We start from the raw sequence: 20,589 nt of genomic DNA on the forward strand, positions 1-20,589 counted from the left end.
TCCGACTCTTCGTGACCCCATGGAACATAGCACGCCAGGCACTCCTGTCTTCCACTGCCTCCCGCAGTTTGGTCAAACTCATGTTCGTAGCTTCGAGAACACTGTCCAACCATCTTGTCCTCTGTCGTCCCCTTCTCCTAGTGCCCTCAATCTTTCCCAACATCAGGGTCTTTTCCAAGGATTCTTCTCTTCTCATGAGGTGGCCAAAGTATTGGAGCCTCAGCTTCACGATCTGTCCTTCCAGGGAGCACTCAGGGCTGATTTCCTTAAGAATGGATAGGTTTGATCTTCTTGCAGTCCATGGGACTCTCAAGAGTCTCCTCCAGCACCATAATTCAAAAGCATCAATTCTTTGGCGATCAGCCTTCTTTATGGTCCAGCTCTCACTTCCATACATCACTACTGGGAAAACCATAGCTTTAACTATACGGACCTTTGTCGGCAAGGTGATGTCTCTGCTTTTTAAGATGCTGTCTAGGTTTGTCATTGCTTTTCTCCCAAGAAGCAGGTGTCTTTTAATTTCGTGACTGCTGTCACCATCTGCAGTGATCAAGGAGCCCAAGAAAGTAAAATCTCTCACTGCCTCCATTTCTTCCCCTTCTATTTGCCAGGAGGTGATGGGACCAGTGGCCATGATCTTTGTTTTTTTGATGTTGAGCTTCAGACCATATTTTGCGCTCTCCTCTTTCACCCTCATTAAAAGGTTCTTTAATTCCTCCTCGCTTTCTGCCATCAAGGTTGTGTCATCTGCATATCTGAGGTTGTTGATATTTCTTCCAGCAATCTTAATTCCGGCTTGGGATTCATCTAGTCCAGCCTTTCGCATGATGAATTCTGCATATAATTCTCCATTTGTTCATAAACAAAGCTTATTCGAAGTAACCTCAAGAGAATAACTTTGGCTGGGAAAGGAATAGTGGCTATTTTGGATTCCATGTGGGAAATTCTGAGAAAGCTATCCAAGGAAGTATCCTAGACTCGTTCTAGTGCTATTAGAGACATGAGATCACTGTCCCTACTTCACTGAAGCCATTCAAGGCATTTGAATGGCATTAGAGATCACAGACTTCCTTTTATTTTGCATGTCAGGTTTCTAGGGTTGAGAAGGAAATGAGCAAAGTCATTCAGTTGGGTGAACTCTGGAAAAGAATACATACAGCAAAATAAGAGAGAATATATGAGGTAGAATTCCAAATCAGTCAATTCGCAACGATGAATTTCAACCACATCTGCCATCTTTTTGATGGACTGGGGTATTTTCAGACAAGCATATCACCCGCCTAATATTGGCAAATATCATTGGCTGCTGCTTCACATTGCTGTGTGCCTAAAATAGTCAAGGCCACTCCCCATATTTCCTTCTTCCTCAGAACCAAGATTTGTGATGTGTTCTGTCTGAACAAGGCTTTGACCACATTTCACATTTCTAATCCTATAAGGAAAAGTTCATTGGAGACAGACAACCACAATACCAGGTTAGAAGGACAGCTGGAGAACTTCCATGAATAACCATGTGACGTCACTGGAACACCACAGTGTTGTTGACTACAGTTTTGCCATGAGGTAAATGTGACTTCTAAGTCTATTCTTTGTTCTGTTCAATATGTTAATTAGCAGATTATTAGTTTATTTGTTTTGATTCAACTTTAAAATAGATGCTCCACCAAGATTTTTCCTTAAGTACCATTAATTATGCTCCACAATGAGGTAATGTGGTTTTTAATGTGTTGATTAATATTTTGTGGTTTAATAATTGCTTTGACATGGTGGATTTTTACATGCAACCTTTGTATTCTAGGCTCAGAAAAATCCAATATAATTCCAGAACTCTCCTCTCCTTTTTGCTGCCTCAATTCAAGAAAATGGGCCCTGAGGTCCCAGGTTCTTTTTTGGGTAACCAGGATGCAAATCTGTTTTGTTAAAACATGGCCTCCAACTTCCGTCAGCCCCAACCAACATGACCAATAGTCAAGGTCAGGCAAAGGCAAACTCCGCCCCTCCAGATGTTTGGGACTACAATTCCCATCAACCCTAGCTAACAGGTCAGGGATGATGGGAGTTGTAGTCCCAAACATCTGGAGGGCCGGAGTTTGCCTATGCCTGGTCAAAGTTGATGGGAGATGTAGCATCTAGCAATGTCTGGTGGGACACAGGCTCTCCACTCCTGCTATAAAATAATGCTAGTGAACCAAAGACCATTGATGAGTTTAATAGAACACACTGGGAAATTCTTGAGTTATAAATCCTGGCATTCCCTGAACCCAGGTACTCAGGTCACCTAGGTAGTATAAACCCAAATATTCACAAAGTGAAGGTCTAGGTTGTCAGTGGTACACAGAAAAAGCCAAAATAAAACAAACAAATAAACAGAGTTGATCCAACTTTGTGGGTTCTCTGTAGCTATGAAAAGGTGTTTCTTGTTCAGAAACATAATCAAACTTGTTATTAAGTGAGTTCAGTATCAAAATATTATTATTTTCAAAATACTGAACTGTGCTATTTCCCCACAATGTTTTCTAGCAGATTCGAAACAAACAAAAAAATTCCTTCCAGTAGCACCTTAGAGACCAACTAAGTTTGTCATTGGTATGAGCTTTCGTGTGCATACACACTTCTTCAGATACACTTCTAGCAGATTGTGATCCTGTCTTTTGGGGTTTTTACAGGTGGGGGATGCAATCGTTCCAGATGGTCCTGTAGATATATTTCTTGTTCACGCCAATTCAACCAGGTTTGTTATTTTTTAATTTTCTTTATTACAATTGTTTATAAGTCCTTCAGAGGATTCTCTTACATCCCGAAAAAAAAACTCACTGATGAGTTAAATCCACTTGTTCCAATAAGGACTTCCCTCAATGTATCATACTTAGGACTGAAATGTTAGAAAGACTAGACATTTACACTGAATATGTCTTAGGCCCTCATTTGGGAAATTTCCTCTGTGTAGCACTGTGAAATTCTCACCTACCTATAAAGGTCCAGCCAACCATTTTGCAGGAAGGATTAATTCCAGTTAGGAAAATAAAAGATTCTTCTTTACCTGAACTATCAAGTTTGATCAAAAGCTGCATGATATGGCAATAATAAGTGACTAGGAGAGGAAATCCCAGTTTATATGACTCAAATGTTTTTGTGCAAATATTAACTTTGGCCAGTGAGCCTTTTGCCTTGTATCACTTTCCCAGATCTAAGAGGATTTATACAATGTCTGAAAGCGTGTTAGCTAGACTGCATTGGACCGTAGCCGTTGGATATTTGGATAGCTTTTCCTTTTTAACAATGTTTTGTCTATTTATTGTTTCTGAAAAATATATATTTTCCTGCCTTTGGAAATCCCTGTGATGCAGTATCAAATTTTGGACCATTGAAAAATCCAGATTGGATGCTGGCATGAAACACAGTGGCAGGTAACCAAGCGTGCTCTGCCTTGCTAGGCTAAAAATAAGGCAAAGCCCTAGCGTCTGGCTGCTTGGAAACCTAATTAAAACTAATATATTTTTCATGCTTATTTGGGCTCATTGATAGGTACCAGAATGCACCTTTCATCTGAATGGAGTTTTCTGTATTCTTCTAAAACAGCAACTAATAGCTTATATTGCAACCAATGTAGCATATTCAAAAGAAGTAGCATTAAATAGATCTTGTGAAACCTTTGTAGGGCCAGTCAACCACTGACAGAATAAAGGATCAATTAAAATAGATTTAAGCAAAGCCATTGCAGGACCCAGGGTCTGGGGAAAATTAGGTGTAAGCTTCATCCTGGGGTACTGTATTGGACTTGGACAAAGAGATCTGGTTGAGGACTCTTCAACATCTCTCAGAGTAGCAACAACAACAACAACAACAACACCCCACCCATTTGGCTGGGTTGCCCCAGCCACTCTCGGCAGCTTCCAACACATAAAAAAATACAATAAAACATCAAACATTAAAAACTTCCCGATACAGGACTGCCTTCAGATGTCTTCAGAAAGTTGTGTAGTTCTTTATCTCCTTGACATCTGATGGGAAGGCGTTCCACAGGGTGGGCGCCACTACTGAGAAGGCCCTCTGCCTGGCTCCCTGTAATTTCACTTCTCGCAGTGAGGGAACCACCAGAAGGTCCTTGGAGCTGGACCTCAGAAGCTGTAGGGATATAATTAGGTCAATCCCTGAGGTATATCACTCTCAACAGTTTGGCGGAAGGAGTCAGATAGAATGTGATAAGATATAAGATGATCAACAAACAAAGTAAACACCAATGTAAAAGTCAGGGTGATTCTCTGCTTGTAGCTCCTTTTCAGGAATCTGATCACAGGCGAATTCAGTGTGTGCAAGGAATTACTGTGGGACACAAGCACCAACCCTACTACCATGTGCTGGTAATGCAACTTTTTCTCTCCATTTTTAGCATGTCATTCACTCACTCACCTCAGTTGAATGCAGTTAGAAATCTCCTCATGACCGGGAATCCTGCATTCCTGACCAGAACTGGAATTTCGCCCTGTGTCCTCTCTCACTTTTCTCTCTGTTACAATTTCTACACAAGCTGAGATGGCCCTGTTTTAGTCCATATATTATTTTTAAAAGTAGATGGATTTTTATTGCCATAGTACTGTGACAGTGTTCGGTTGCATGCTTCCTAACTGGGAGATAATAATTGATGGTGATGATGATTTCAAATTAAAATGGTTTATCTCAAAAGAGATAAACAAAACCCCTTCCCACACAACTTTGGAGATGGAAAAGAGTGCACATCAAGCCTGTTGTGGTATGGGGGTATAACCCAGCCCTGTGTGAACACAGGACTGGAGTTACTCCTATTTCAACAGTGTTTAAATGTATAGATGGTTAGATACAAATGAGAGATACACAAAGTCTCTAAACTGAGAGGGTCTAAGCCCCTGTCAATATAACCATTGGTCAGAGAAGATGGGAGCTGTAGTTCAGCAACTTCTGGAGGTTCACAGATTCCCTGCTCTTATTATAAACACATATCTGAACTGTGATATCACAACATACCCATCTTGTCCCCAACAATCGATCTTTCTAGATTGCTAAAATATACTCTTATCCAGGGTCCCCAAACTAAGGCGCGGGGGCCGGATATGGCCCAATCACCTTCCAAATCTGGCCTGCAGACGGTCTGGGAACCAGCATGTTTTTACATGAGTAGAATGTGTCCTTTTATTTAAAATGCATCTCTGGGTTATTTGTGGGGTCTGCTTGGTGTTTTTACATGAGTAGAACGTGTCCTTTTATTTAAAATGCATCTCTGGGTTATTTGTGGGGCATAGGAATTCGTTCATATTTTTTTAAAAAAATATAGTCTGGCCCCCCACAAGGTCTGAGGGACAGTGGACCGGCCCCCTGCTGAAAAAGTTTGCTCTTATCAATCGGGAACAGAACTATTTTTTAAAAAAATCTAGTTGTTTCCTATCTTGCTGTCTTCCTACTAATCCCATAAATTCCAACACCACTGACAGAAGACATTAATTCATTCACCCACTCAACCCACAGCATGTTGTGTGACAGCTGGTAAAAGTACTATTGGACCAATCTGGACAGGGACCCATTTGGAATGGACTAAAAATGGTTCTACTTCCCAAACACAACTGAATACATCAGGAACCATAAGACAGAGAAACCAGTAGGAGAACACTTCAATCTCCCAGGACATTCTATACAAGATCTCAAAGCAGCTGTTTTATTACAGAGAAATTTCAAGAACAGACTGGAAAGAGAAGTTTCTGAATTGGAACTCATTACCAAGCTTAAAACCATGGAGCCACCTGGGATGAATAAATACATTGGATTCTTATCTCATTATGCATGATCAAGCTTTCTTTAGCGCCTCATCCCTTGCTTCCCCCCCCCCCCCAGGACTAATTGCAGTCATCAGCAGTCGTTAACAGCCATCTACAGGTTTACCACTCCCATCAGCCCATCACCCATTCCCACCCACCCCCACCACCCTCTGTATATATATAGGGTCTGACACTTCTGTTTCAAGTGTATCTGAAGAAGTGTGCATGCACACGAAAGCTCATACCAAAATAAAAACTTAGTTGGTCTTTAAGGTGCTACTGAAATATTTTTTTTTATTTTACAACTGAATACTGTGATAATAAGAAGAGTGGATGGAAGGAAACTATAAGGTCAAAGGTAACCAGTAAAGAAGGCAAACTAGATGGAGCAGATGGTGAAAACTGATGTGAAGAACTAATTTCTTATTTGAATAAATGATATTGGAGGACTGCGTCGTCTTTGTTAGAAGACACAAGCAAGTATTGTGCCCCCCCCCAAAAAAAATATTTGGGGAATCTTTCCTCAGCTGTAAGTGTGCATAGTCTTGAGAAAGAATTTGCTACAACTAATTGGGGATCTAGTTGAGACCTGCAATTAGAAACCTAATTGTTTTATTGCAGCAGGTGAAATAGGATAAATGAGTGGATGACGGACTACTGGCTATCATTTTGTGGCTTGCTTGAGAACCTCAGGGTATCAACGTCTAAATAAGCATCTTTTAAATCTCTCACTTAGCTCTTTCTGCCACAACCACGATGTGAAGTGCACTTGGCATGAATTCTCCCTTCCTTCCTCCAGGCAGCTTCCTTTTAGTTTCCTCAGCAAAGAACAAGGTTACAGCACTCTTAATTCTCGACTCTTAGATGCTTTCAGTCTGATGTCATTACAATGTGGAATGATTTTAGAAATCTGTGTGTGGATGGTGCTTGGCATAAAAACTACTCGGTTTGTTTCTTCTTCTTCCTTTCCCCCCCTCTGATTGAGCTGGGGCATAGATCTTTTCCTTTGCCATCTAAAACCTGAGCTGAGAACAGAAAAACTGCCTAAAGAACCATATTATAGTAGTGGGAAGGAAACGAAAAACGGGAAAACAGTATATTCCACTTTAGGTGAAAAAAAGTTAATGCAAGTGGCTGTCGAGACAACCTGTGGCACTGTCCACAGGGTGGGAAGCAAAGCGAGTTATTTTTATATATGTTATATTTTCTAATTTCTCAGTGCCAGGCTCTAGGAACAGCTAATGTCCCTTGCCAAACCCCAGGCCTTTATCCTCTTAAAGAAACCCTGGACACAGCCTCTCGCATGAGCACAAAACCAGCCAGCCACTTCAGCCTCCTCTTTAACAGCTGTTCTGAGCCATGGATTGATGCCCGGTACTTAAGAGCTGATGAACTGGATAACCAGATGTGTGTGGGTGGAATTCCTCTCTGGCCCTGGGCATGCCATTTAATCTGTGCCTCAACTAACCAAACTGCAAATGAAAAGAGACTACTAGAACTCAGCCGCACAACTTGAGTGGTGGCAGCACTTAGAAAGCATGGAGGATTCCAAGGGCCCATCTCTTCCAACGGTCCAGCTATGTACATAGTGTCTGCCTCTATCAACAAGGAACAATGCAGCCTTTCTTTCTCTATACTCCTAGACAGTGTGTTTGTGTGTGAAAAAGAGGGAGAAGTAGATCACAGATGGAGGGAATTGAGCTAGGCAGATGAAGGACTCTTGTATGTTGTCATTCCCAGAGCTTAACATTTATCTCAAGGTGCCTCCATAACTGCCTGTTGTGTCTACACAACATAGCTGCCAAGTCTCCTGTATTCCCCGGGAAACCCCCATTTTTCCAGCCGTTTCCCGCTGGCAGCCCGGATTTTTAAAAAAACCGTAAATCCCCCGGATTCTTACCGGCCCAGGGAGGCTCCTTCTGCGCATGTCTGGAGTCTCTAGACATGCGCAAAAGCGATTTCTGGTGCTGCAGCCATTTTGGAAATGGGCAGAGCATGCTTGGAAGTGACTTCCTGTGCTGTTCTGCCCAGTTCCAAAATGGCCACAGCGTGACTTCCGGCGCTGCTGCCATTTTGGAAATGGGCAGAGCATGTGTAGAAGCAACTTCTGGTGCTGCTCTGCCCAGTTCCAAAATGGCAACAGCGCGACTTCCGGTGTCGCGCAGCTGCCGATCCCGGATTTTTCAATCTGGGAGTTGGCACCTATGCTACACAATCTACCATGAAACAAAGGCAGATCTTCTTTTCACAAGTCATCATCTATGTATGGAATCCATCACCACATCTGGTGTTGGACATCATCTTAGAAAGCTTTAAAACAATATTAGACAGGTTCAAGAAAGGTATACTGTATCTATCAATGAATGTTAGCTATGTGAAGCCTGATGTAGCGGAGGCCTCTTCAGGCATTGCTCATGTGAAGGGAGCAAGTGTGGTAAAAAGAACTGTGGAGGCTCATACATTTAGCCTCACCTTAAAGTTAGATGGGCACTCCTGTCCTTCCTGGTGCCATATTGTGACATAACATACATCAGACATGGAAAGCCTTCCCTGCCGGATATAGTGCTCTGGCTGATCAAGGTTTTCAATTGTGTCTCTATGTATAGAACAGGTGTCCGGTTTCAGAAGTTACACCCCACTCAAATTATGATTAGAATTATGAAACCCAACACCATCTCAGTGATAGGTTATCAAGGATCCATACTTCCCAAAGATAATGAGCCTAATGACTGCTCCAATTCACCTTTCTGAGCAGTTCCGCTTTACTGTATTTTACTGTAGCTTTTAACAATTATAGTTTTTGTTTAATGGTATGTATTAAACCCACCCTTGGGACTTTCGGGTAAAAGGTAGGTAAGAAATCTAAGAACGTTTATAAATGCTAATAGTGCTTTGAGCACATGTACACATGCATGCGTACACACACACACACACACACACACACACACACACAAATATCTGGGATATCCATTTCCAGACCAATGTAGCAATGTAATATTGGGGTGATGAGCACAGGCTATATGTGAAAATAGGAAGGTCAATCATTTGAACCGAGTTTGAAACATAAAATGATTTAGAGTAATATCAGTATATGGTGTGCTAAAGATGTGTCCATGGGAGCACAAGCATGCTAAGTGAAAAACTTATATTTATTTCAGATTGTTTATGCTGGTAAACTCCTTGGAGACAAAAGAGCAAAATTCCTCTGAGATCTTGCGGTCAGATCAATTTGTAGAACCGTTTCCATGTTTTCTGATGCAATCGAGTGTAACAATGTTGTGTATCCCAGTAAACATGGAAATGGAGCAAGGAAAACATTTCTTAGCTGATTTCCTAAAAATACGGCGCTGGCTGGGGAGGGGCTCCAGTCCTATTCCCAGACCTTTCAAGCCACTACCACTCTCCACAGTGTCTCGGATCTCACGTCTTATATTTCATGCAGCTACAGATCGGGAAATGCAGAGCTGCGCGAGCCAAATGCCCACTAGCCTGACATGCAATAACCATTATGCATTCAAATTTATATATTCAGGGGTGGAGAAGTGCCAAGCCTAGCAAAAAAGCAAACCTGATATTTGGCAAGGAGGGCTGCCATTCTACCTCAAGGCAAATCCCAGTAAGAGCTACTCTTTCTTAGTGTTTGTGTATACTTAATTTATTTATAAAGCGCAAGAGGGGGGAATCTGCTTTTTGAATCTGACATCCTGGCTGAAACACTGGGCAGAATTTGAGGGGAAAATAAATGTTTATTGGTACTTAACCATCAGCATCAAAGCCAGGGTTGCATGACTAAGAAAAGCCCTCTTTTTCTGCTGCCAAATGCTAGTGGTCCAGCCTGTTCGTTGACAGGGAGAGCTATAATGTCCTTGCCTGCCCTTCTGCCATACAAATCTTTTTCAATGGTAGCTTCTTCTTCATGCTGCTCCAAGCTTACAATTCTGGGTCAACAATTAGGCTTGGGGCACTCAGCTTCTCCTGATCTCCTCTGTTTTGAAAATAGTGACCAGAAATATATTTTGCTGCACCGTTTTCACCAAGCTTGGGTAAAGGCAGCCTGTGTAAATTTGTACCCATGTGGACCAAATGCAGTCCACACCAGCCACATCTTGTGGCCTGCCAAGTAGAATCATAGAGTTGGAAGAGGCCACAAGGGCCATCCAGTCCAACCCCCCTGCCAAGCAGGAAACACCATTAAAGCATTCTTGACATATGCCTGTCCAGCCTCTGCTTAAAGACCTCCAAAGAAGGAGACTCCACCACACTCCTTGGCAGCAAATTCCACTGCCAAACAGCTCTTACTGTCAGGAAGTTCTTCCTAATGTTTAGGTGGAATCTTCTTTCTTGAAGTTTGAATCCATTGTTCCGTGTTCGCTTTTCTGGAGCAGCAGAAAACAATCTTTCTCCCTTCTCCATATGACATCCTTTCATATGTTTGAACATGGCTATCATATCACCCCTTAACCTTCTCTTGACAGTACTTGACAGCCTCTCTCTTTTTTATGGCCGCAAGGAGGAAACAAAAGCATCTACCACCCTGGTTGGGTGCCATTAGGGGCTGGAGGTCTCTGCTCCTCTCGGTGAGCCACAAATATTGCAGACCAGTATTAGGGGATGGCTAGCACTGAAAGTACAATGTTCTAACATAAATGTGGAAGGTACTGCAGAGACATTATACAACAGATATCATTCTATGCTTAGTTTTCCTTCTCGTTTTTATTTCAGTGTAAAGCAGCCATGGGATCATAGATAGAGAGAAAACCAGTTGGGAATAGATGTTGGAGGAGCTGATCCAAGCTCCCTTTTGTGATCTGCCCGTTTGCAAAAAATTACACATATGCTTTGGTTAGAAAATACACAATCCCAAATATTTTCCCTCTGAGGGAGAAAAGCATTAAGGGGCAACTGCAAGAAACAAATAGGCAGTCAGGAAAAGCTATAAAACACATGAGAGGAACACACAACTATATGTAACATGTACTTTGTCTTTGAATTTATCCAAAGTTAACCTTCCCGGCACATTGTGGGTCTAGTGATGCAGTTATCTGCTTGTTTTGCCAGTTGCCCACATCCCTGTTCAGCAGCACATGATATCCACTTTTTACCTTCAAAATAATTTGTCTCAATCCTATACACTCCCTGTTACATTCACCAAATCCAAATTGTTCTCAGAAAATAAATCAGCAAGCTCCACCAAGTGTTGCTAAAGAAATCGAATAGAGGAAATGTCTGTTACTATCAACTAAAACAAGTGTAACTCAGTCTTTATTTCAGCAAGGATCAAGCTTTCCCCATTCATCATGACTCAATGGTTTTACAATAGGAGTAAACAGGCAGTTGGGGATGGTGGGTAGCCTGCCCAGTGCAGGGCATAATTTTTGGAGTCCTCCTGTTTCTGCCTGCTTGTTTTTGGAAGGTTGTTTAATGTCTCCACCCGCTGTTGTTGCCACCTTTTGGGGCTGCATTGAGGAATACTGCCAGAGAATCTCCATTACTGTACGGACTTTACTGCTACCACTCTGATCCTAAGCATAAGCATGTGGAATACTGTGTCCAATTCTGGGCACTACAATTTAAGAAGGATGTTGACAAGCTGAAATGTATACAGAGGAGGGTGACCAAGAAGGTCAAGGGTCTGGAAACCAAGCCTTATGAGGAACAGTCAAAGGAGTTGGGTATCTTTAGCCTGGAAAAGAGGAGACTGATAGGAGATAGGATAGCCATCTTCAAATATCTCAAGGGCTGTCACATGAAAGATGGAGCACGCTTGTTTCCTCCTGCTCTGGAGGGTTGGACTCGAGGCAATGGCTTCAAATTACAAGAAAGGAGATTCTGGCTAAAAATCAGGAAGAACTTTCTGACAGTAAGAGCTGTTGCACAGTGGAACGGTCTCCCTCGGGAGGTTGTGGACTCTCCTTCACTGGAGGCTTTTAAGCAGAGATGGGATGGTCATCTGTCATGGATGCTTGAGTTGAGATTCCTGCATTGCAGGGAGTTGAACTAGATGGCCCTTGGGGTCCCATCCAACTCTACAGTTCTATGATTCTGTGGCTGCTGGTTCTATCCAGGCCCACTTTGGTTCACCCTGAGGATTGTGCATCTGAGATTTTACATGGGATTTTACATGGTGAGAAAGACACACCCTGCTGGGCTGCAGTTGTGTACAATGTAGGAACATAGGAAGTTGCCTTATACCAAGTCAGACCATTGTCTACCCTGACTGGAAGTAGCTCTCCAGGACTACAGACCAGAGTCTCTCCCAGCTAGGGTTGCCAGACTCAATAGAGGACAGGACTTTAATTGCCCTGCTCTCTTTTGAGTCTGGAAACCTTAAAGAGAAACCAGCAGGCCCTTTGTTTAATTTCCAAGCAAAGGGTCTGCTGGTTTCTCTTTAAGGTTTCCAGACTCAAAAGAGAGCAGGGCAATTAAAGGCACAGAAGTCCTGTCCACTATTGAGTCTGGCAACCCTACTCCCAGCCCTCCCTGGAATTTGAACCTGTAACCTTCTGCATACAAGGCAGATTACCACTAAACTACAGCCATTCCTCAAGCCCTTAGGAACTATATTCTACCTAAATAACAACAATCAATGAAATCAAATCATATTTTTTTCTACCTAGAGCTTCTGGTGCCTCACAGCTCTTATATGCGAAGAGTCAGCATAAATTTCCTCATTTACATTTTTTCCTTCTTGCTTGTATGGTGTTTGGAAGAGGCAGAGAGTCAAAGATAAGTGACCCAATTTTGCCAGAATGACTCATTTTTGGCCACAGCTATTTCAGGCTCAGTTCGATTAATCTTGATTTATGCACAGTGATTAAACTAGAGTGCATTTCTAGACATTGGGATCATACAAAGCTATGGAGAGCGAGAAAAAATCATATCATTGTGCATGACCCTCCTTTCCCCCCCCCAAAAGCTTTAGTGTCAGGGACTGATCTTGTTAACCCAACACACTTGACTGTCTCTCAGAACTGCTGTAGGAGACTCTTAGGTCTCTCTCACACAAGAAGAGACCAGGCAGTGATCGATTCATGAGATGATCACATGAGTTTATTATTTTATTTCACTGCAAAATCCCTACTCCAGCAGTCCAACACAAAAAGTCTTCAAGAAGTGGAAGTTAAAACAATAAAACAAAAAGATCATGACACAAAAAAGACAAAAATGAAAAAAATTAACACAGAATAAAAACTAGCAGAACCACATGGAATTTAAAAGACATGTATGTTTGCTAAAACCTCTGGAAAACTGAACAGAGCTGTCTGCCTGCCTGAATGATAATAATGAAGGCACTAGGCGAACTTAGGTGGAGAAGGTATTCCAAACCCAGGGTACCATCACATCTAGTTGCTACCCACCTAAACTCTGAAGGCAGGGAGACCTGTAGGTAGATTAGATTAGATCAGATTGATATGTCTTTAAACAAAAGGTCCCAGGTTCAATCCCTGTTATCTCCAAGAAGGGCAAGGAAGACTCTAACCTTGTAGAGCCACAGCCAGTCAGTGTAAACTACACTGAGTTAGATGGACCAGTTAGATGGACTCCGTAAACAGCAGATTCATATCTACCTGCAAAGAGATGGGTACACCAGTGACCACTGATAAACAGATCATTGCATTTCTGTTTCTTTTCTAACAATGCCTGCTATTCTGTCCCTAATTCCTATGCTGCTGATTCTTATCTAAACATTGTACAAGTTCTAGCATATATTTTAAACGCATGCACGAATGCTTGGATAAGACTTTATGGTTCGTATTATATACAGGAGGTTACTGCAGATTAAACAGATTTGCCTGTTCAAGCCATTGAAATCTATGGATCTGTGACTGCTCTTTCCACTAAATCTAAAACATTTCCAAATGAGGTCACTTTACAAAACACACTCCAAAATGCATCCAGACCTCCACTGGCACCCATTTGTGAGCTACCCCATTTCCACCAGCACTTCTGCAACCCTGGCAAAAGTAGCTCCACTGCGTGTCTACTATTTGCATAATTTAGTGCTAACAAAAATAAAGTCAATAAATTGCTGATAATTGCTTAAATGTCAGCCACATTGGGGAAGGGTCAGAGCTGGAATGTTTAGGCCTGTTTGCCAGGTGTGATGGGGTCAAAAGCAACTTGTTGTTGAAGGGAAACTTGTCAGGGATAATAGCTGTCAGAGGGAACCCAAGAGAGGCTTGTATAAGGTCATAGCCAAATAAATATCACCCAAACACTTCAAGAATTACAGCCAGATTAGCCATTAATTTTATGATTCTTCAATTATCACAATTCATTCTATTATTATGACCATGTTTAAGACCCTTCAGTCACAGAACAAGTCATTTTTAAAGGAGAAGAAGGGGGAATTATGGGAAATCTCTCTTCCCCCCCTCTAATATTATAGTGAAGTTTCCCAGCACCTTTGTTCAATGTGCTTGCCATAAACATGGGTTGTTGTTTTTTTGAGACACAAAGAATCTGACTCCTTGTTCTGGAACAGCATTCAATCCATTGAATATGTGAAAGCTTTCCACTTCAAGTTATGCGTCACAGTGCCTAACTTCTTAGCACATGTGAGGAACAGTTATGAGAGTGTTCTGGTTCAGTTCAGTTCAGATGAAATATATATTCAGACTCTATATATAGTCAAAATGTCAATTTCAGACCTGGCTCCAGCCAAGATGGGGAGAGGGTGTGGCAAGGTAACATGGCAGCGAACAGGGGTGCCAACTTGAATAAAATATTGCGGGGGCCAAGGTAAGCTCTGCTCCACATAATCGATCACATGACACAGTGCGTATACACCATTTGAATGAAAATGCCCATCAGCTTGGGGGCGGAGCGGCCCCATCAAATATTTTAAGCTCCCACGGCCCCTAAGAGTTTGCTCCTATGGCAGCGAAGCAGGTGGGACTGTAAGGTCAAAAAGGAATTCTGAAAGGAACACCTTGTAGTTCCCTGTTCATGCATGACCAATAAGAACATTCAAAATGATCACATTGGACATTAAAAAAAAGGGAAAACTTCCCCCAAAGCAGGCAATTTATAGATATATATTCTGTTTAAGAATTTCTGTTCCAATTTTTGTTGATGAAGTAAACAAAGTTGCCATCCATCTGTCTCAAGAGACCATGGAGTAGCACCGAAGTGACCTCCCCAGGGTGCAAGCCTGGGCAGTGTGTATGGAGGTCCTGGGCTGCCCAGATGAGAGAACCCCTGCTCTTGACCTTGCTGATATGGTCCAAAGGCAATAATGGTCCAAAAGCAATACCTTTGGCACCAGCTGGCCTGCTGTAGTTGCCAGAAGGAGGCATACAAGACGCCTTAGGTCACGGGTGTCAAACACAAGGCCCGGGGGCCAAATCCGGCCCGCCAGACCTCGTCATGTGGCCCGCCGAGCGCCCCAGCCAGCGGGACCCAGCAGCGGGACCTTGCTGCTGAAGCGCCGCGCCGACAAAGCACCAACAAACAGCTGGGGCCTGGGGGGGGGGTAGAAAGGCGGCCAGAGCAGCGCTGCGTGGAGCACCCCGAGCCACAGCAGGAGAAGGAGGAGGCAGCTTGCCGGTTCAGCGCCCAGCAGCGCCGCACGGAGATTCCTGAGCCTCTGCGACGCAGCAGTGCTCTGTAGCACTTTGAATCCTCCTCCTCCTGCCACGGCTCGGCGCCTGGAAACGGCTGCTGCTGCTGCTGAAGCACAGACAAAGCACCCAGCAGCGCCGCGTGGAGGAGGAGGAGGATTCAAAGTGCTACACAGCACTGCTGCGTCCCAGAGGCTCGGGACTCTCCATACGGCGCTGCCGGGCACCGACCCGGCAAGCCGCCGCCTCCTCCTCTTGCCTCACCTCCTCCTCCTCCTGCCGTGGCTCAGCCTCATGAATGTGAGCTCAGCAGCGGCTCAGCCTCACGAACGTGCAACTCTGAGGCTTTACGCACTTCTCCTAAAACGGACACCCGCTGCCTCATGCTGCACGAGAAATGCTTTTTGCCCCTGGGTCCCTTCGCGCTCTTTTCTGGCGCTGAATCAAGGCGGCGACCCCCCCCTTCCCTTTCTTTCTTCCTCTCGCTCGTTCTTATTCTTTCTTTCCCTCTCCTTCCTTCCTTCTTTATCTCTGTCTTCTCTCCCTCTTTCTTTTTCTTTCCTTCTTTATTCCCTTCCTTCTTTCCTACTCTTCTTTCTCTCCCCTCTTTCCTTCCTCTCTCCCTCCTGCTCCCTCTTTTCTTCCTTCCTTCCTTCCTTCCTTCCTTCCTTCCATTCTTCCCATCTTTCTTCCTCTCCCTCATTCTTATTCTTTCTTTCCCTCTCCCTCCTTCCTTCTTTATCTCTGTCTTCTCTCCCTCTTTCTTTTTCTTTCCTTCTTTATTCCCTTCCTTATTTCCTACTCTTCTTTCTCTCCCCTCTTTCCTTCCTTCATCTCTCCCTCCCACTCCCTCTTTTCTTCCTTTCTTCCTCCCTCCCCTCCCCTCCCTCTCCCTCTCCCTCTCCCTCTCCTCAGAAACATAGGATGCTGCTTTATACTTCTGGCCCTTAAACCCTGGAACCAGGAGAACAGCTCCAGTGAGTCAACCTTAGCCAGTCCCTTTGGTGAAGGGTGGTGGCTCACTGGCAGAACATCTGTCCTGCATGCAGAAGGACCCCAGCATCTCCAGGTACCAGTAGCTCTGCAAAGCTCCTGCATGAAACCCTAGCGAGCCTCCACCACCCAGTGCAGTTACCAAAAATCATTTTTCAATAAATTGTACAATAATTGTACATTTGAATATCTACTTGCCATTATTCTGACTATGTTAGTTATTACTTACATTATTACAAAAAAACAGTAATAATTGAATGCAGTGACAATAATTTATGATACTAAAGAGTGGACACATAGTCCTACAGATACAACCGGCCCTTTGAGGGTGACCAAACTGCTGATGCGGCCCCTGATGAATTTGAGTTTGACACCCCTGCCTTAGGTACTCCAGTCCAGATTTGTGTAGGGTTTACTCCTTAGCCTTTTCTTCTCCTGAAGACATCCCACAAGGCGGCAGAGGTTTATGACCAGAGTTTTCATTCTGTTATATGGGTTAACCCCCCCCCCCCAGGTTGAGGAGCCCCACCTGCCCCTCACTTCCCACTATAACACATGAAGAAACTGCCTTCTTGACCATTGGACCCACTATTGGTCTCATCTGCTCAATCCGCCGCAGCCTGTCTTTGCATGCAGGAGAAGTCCCTAACTCACCGAGGGTTTGAGACTCATCAGCTACCCTCACCTGATTTGGCTGACGAGTGAAAGCCATTCCCGGGCTTTGTGGGGTGGGGCCGCTGTCGCATGCTGACACAGGTAAGAGATGAATGCAGGCTGGGGACCAAAGGTGGACAAACTATCCCAGAAGGATTACCACATGTCCCCCAAGCAAGTCGTGTATAAATTTGCAAGGGCTCTTTAAGAACCAACCCCGCTGGAACAAAGCTGTCTCTTCTGATGTGCTGAACCAGCAATCTCGAGTACTATGCAGAAGGAATATCTGCATCTTCTCCTTTTTGCTAAGGATCTCTTCTGCAATTGTTTTTGAGTCTTAGCAGAGGAGTTGTTGAATGACAATAGTGCCATTCACAAGTCTATATTACCCCCTCCCCTTTTGCGCTTGAAAGCACTTCCTTCTGAAAGGGAGACTTTGAAGTGTCCTCTTTGTTCCTCCAGGCTGGTTATTTTTAGTCTAAAAAAAGCTTTAAAGTTGCTCTTTAATATATGCAAAATAACTTCTAAAAACTGCATGATTTAAAAAGGCACCATCAAGTCAAAAATAATATATGGAGAAACAATTCCTTTATTTTGTTGAATATATATATATATATATATATATATATATATATATATATATATATGTGTGTGTGTGTGTGTGTGTGTGTGTGTGTGTGTGTGTTTTCATTTCTCCTGTTAGCTTGTTTTCATTATGAGTATTTGGGACTCAAACGCAACCAGTTTATATTCATTGTAGTTTGTGACCTGTACATCCGAGTAAGAATTTTTACGTTTCCTCTTCCATGTCCTTTAGACAATAGCCTCCTTCATGCATCCCCCTCTCTACACATCAATGCCTGGCACTGAGCACACCAATGGCCCTAACATGGGCCCTGAACATAAAATCTATGAGCGAGCAGCTGCTTAACTCATTCATCTCCAGCATCCATGATGTTTCTACATGATATGAAGCTGCAGTTCTTTGACAATCAATGTGTGAGTGGGGCTAATCCAAACTCAATGCCCAAATATTCTGAACTACTGTACTAGGTTGATTGGAGTAAAGACTTCCTGGGTCCATTTTACAGGCTCAGGAGATAAGCTGGTATGGTTTATTTACTTGCCAGCCTGATGTATCTAATAATTCAGAATTAAAATCTAGCAATGGTGATCTACTATTTCTCCTGGAGGGTGGAATCCTTGAGATGAAGAGAGCACAGCTGTGGACGCTGCAATAAAGTTCTCACAGACAAAGTCAAGTCCTCTCTGCCTAAACTGTAGTCGTTTTCACAAATTTCACAGATCATGTAGGAGAACTGTAATTGTTTTTCAGCACAGCTAAAAGGAATAGCAACAGAATGAGATTGAAGTTTGAAGATAAAATGTTGGGAATACAGCGGGGGGGGGGGAGAAAGGGTTGAGCAAAATTTATAATGGGACAGAGCAGGAGTGGGGTGAGGAGGAACTGAGATGACTTTTATAGGTGGATAAAACACTGTTTGAACTCGGAATGCATTAAGGAGCTGGCTGAAATCTCTGGAGACATTGATTCCAAGGAAAGGGGGTAGATTTAGTCTTGAGGGTGGGAATAAAAGGGGGGGGGGAGATCTTGAAAATTAATTATGAATATTTTTGGGTAAAAGGGTAGAGAATATTGGGCAATAAAGGTAAAGAGAAGTATGAAGGGTAAACAGTTACAAAGAAGTTGTAAATTGGAAGAAAGAAGGTAATCTTAGATTTGGAAACTGCAATAATTAGTGATTAATAAGGAACTCAAGAAGGGGAAATGAGGAAGTCCAAAATGTTTAGTTTAGAAATTGGAAAATATGATTATGTCTTTTTATTTTTATTTTGGGTTTTTTCTTTCTATTTTTCCTTCACTCTTCTATACAAAATGAATAAGAATTATTTAAGAATAAGCTTATGAAATGGGAGACAAGACGTAATTTCATGATGTCTAGCTAAGATTTGGAAATGGTAAGAGTTAATTATTAATAAGGACTGTAAGAAGGGGAAGCGAAGAAGGTTGAAGAAATAAGATGTGATAATATTGTCATTTTTGTTTTTTGTATTTTTGTATCTCTTTTTTAAATTTTTCCTTTTTTTTCTTTTTCTTTTTTCCCTCTATGTAAAATTCATTAAAAATTATTTTTTAAAAAATAAAAGGAATAGCAACATTTCGTACGTGACTGAAGAGATCTTATTCAGTGGAGTACTGATTTAGCATCTGTTTCCAAGCGCTACATTTCTAGAATGCCCTCCCCAAGGAACTTCCACGGGGATTTTGAAGCAGTGCGTGCTACAGCAGGGCTAAAACTTTCTTCTCATGTACTGAAATGAAAGCAATGGAACTCTAGATTCCAGGGCATCCTTTCTCTGGTCACATGGCATTATGAGAGAGAAAAGTAGAAATCAGATGGTTCTACATCTGGCAATCGACTAAAGTGGAATGTTTAGTTCAGACAAACCACAGACACTACCAAAACCATCAAAAAGTCCTTCCTGTGGGTTGACGCTAATCCTTTAATGAAACATTACAGCATTAACTGTGTATATTATTTCCTGGTTTAATACTCTCTTCTCACTACGTTGCAAGTTAAGAAGTCCATCGACAGACGTTCTTATAATCCAAGGAGGAATCCCTCTACATCACGGGTAGACTTGAGGGCCACACTGAGAGTTTGCTACTCTTCCCAAAGGCCACATGCCACATGTCATACCCATTCAACAGGATCTTTGCTCACTAGAACAGTGCTGGTGTAGGAGGGATTCCCCAGACACTGGGATTGACACATGGCAGTGTCTGGGATTCCCCAGACACTGTCATGGGGAGCAAAAAGAAAACCTATTTTTACCTTTGCAGAAGGGCCCCTTTCTCAGAGAGAAAACAGGAAGGGGAACAGGGCCACTGGCAAAGAAAAGCTCGCACTTGTTTTTAGAAATTGTTGTTGTTGTTATTCATCAAGGTGTGTTGTTGTTGTTGTTGTTGTTGTTGTTGTTGTTGTTGTTGTTGTTGTTATATTACCGCACCCATCTGGCTGGGTTTCCCACACTCGCAGCAGAATAATAAAAACACGATAAAACATCAAACATTTTAAAAAAAACTTAGTTAACTTAGTTTAAAAAACAAAATCTGAAGCAATAATGCAAAAATGCAAACCAATAAAATGAAGTAAAGCCAAACTTAAAACAACACACAAACTTAGACTGCTACCCTATTTAAATGCTTTACTTTTGCATTTTATTTCTTTGTAATTTCCATTTACATGGTGTCCTACAGGAAGCAAGGTAAAAATGAAAAAGCTGTGAATTATTATGTGTGCTGCCAGATGTAGGCATTTTCTTCCTTTTTCTTTTAAAAGTGATCCTTGTAATGGCAGCTTTTTATTATTTCCTTTTTCTTTTTTTCCCCTGTCCCTTATGCTGAGCTTTGGGTTAAACATAAATTAATAAAATAAATAGCACACTGTGATTTTGAATTAGATGTCCAGTCAAAATCAGCAGGATGCATTTGAAACAGGGCTCCGCCAATATATGTCCATGGAATAATTTACATCTAGAGAAGATCTGACACACAGAAGCAAATCGTC

Source organism: Zootoca vivipara, chromosome 2, assembly GCF_965207765.1.
Source record: "Zootoca vivipara chromosome 2, rZooViv2.hap1.1, whole genome shotgun sequence".
Taxonomy (NCBI): Eukaryota; Metazoa; Chordata; class Lepidosauria; order Squamata; family Lacertidae; genus Zootoca; species Zootoca vivipara.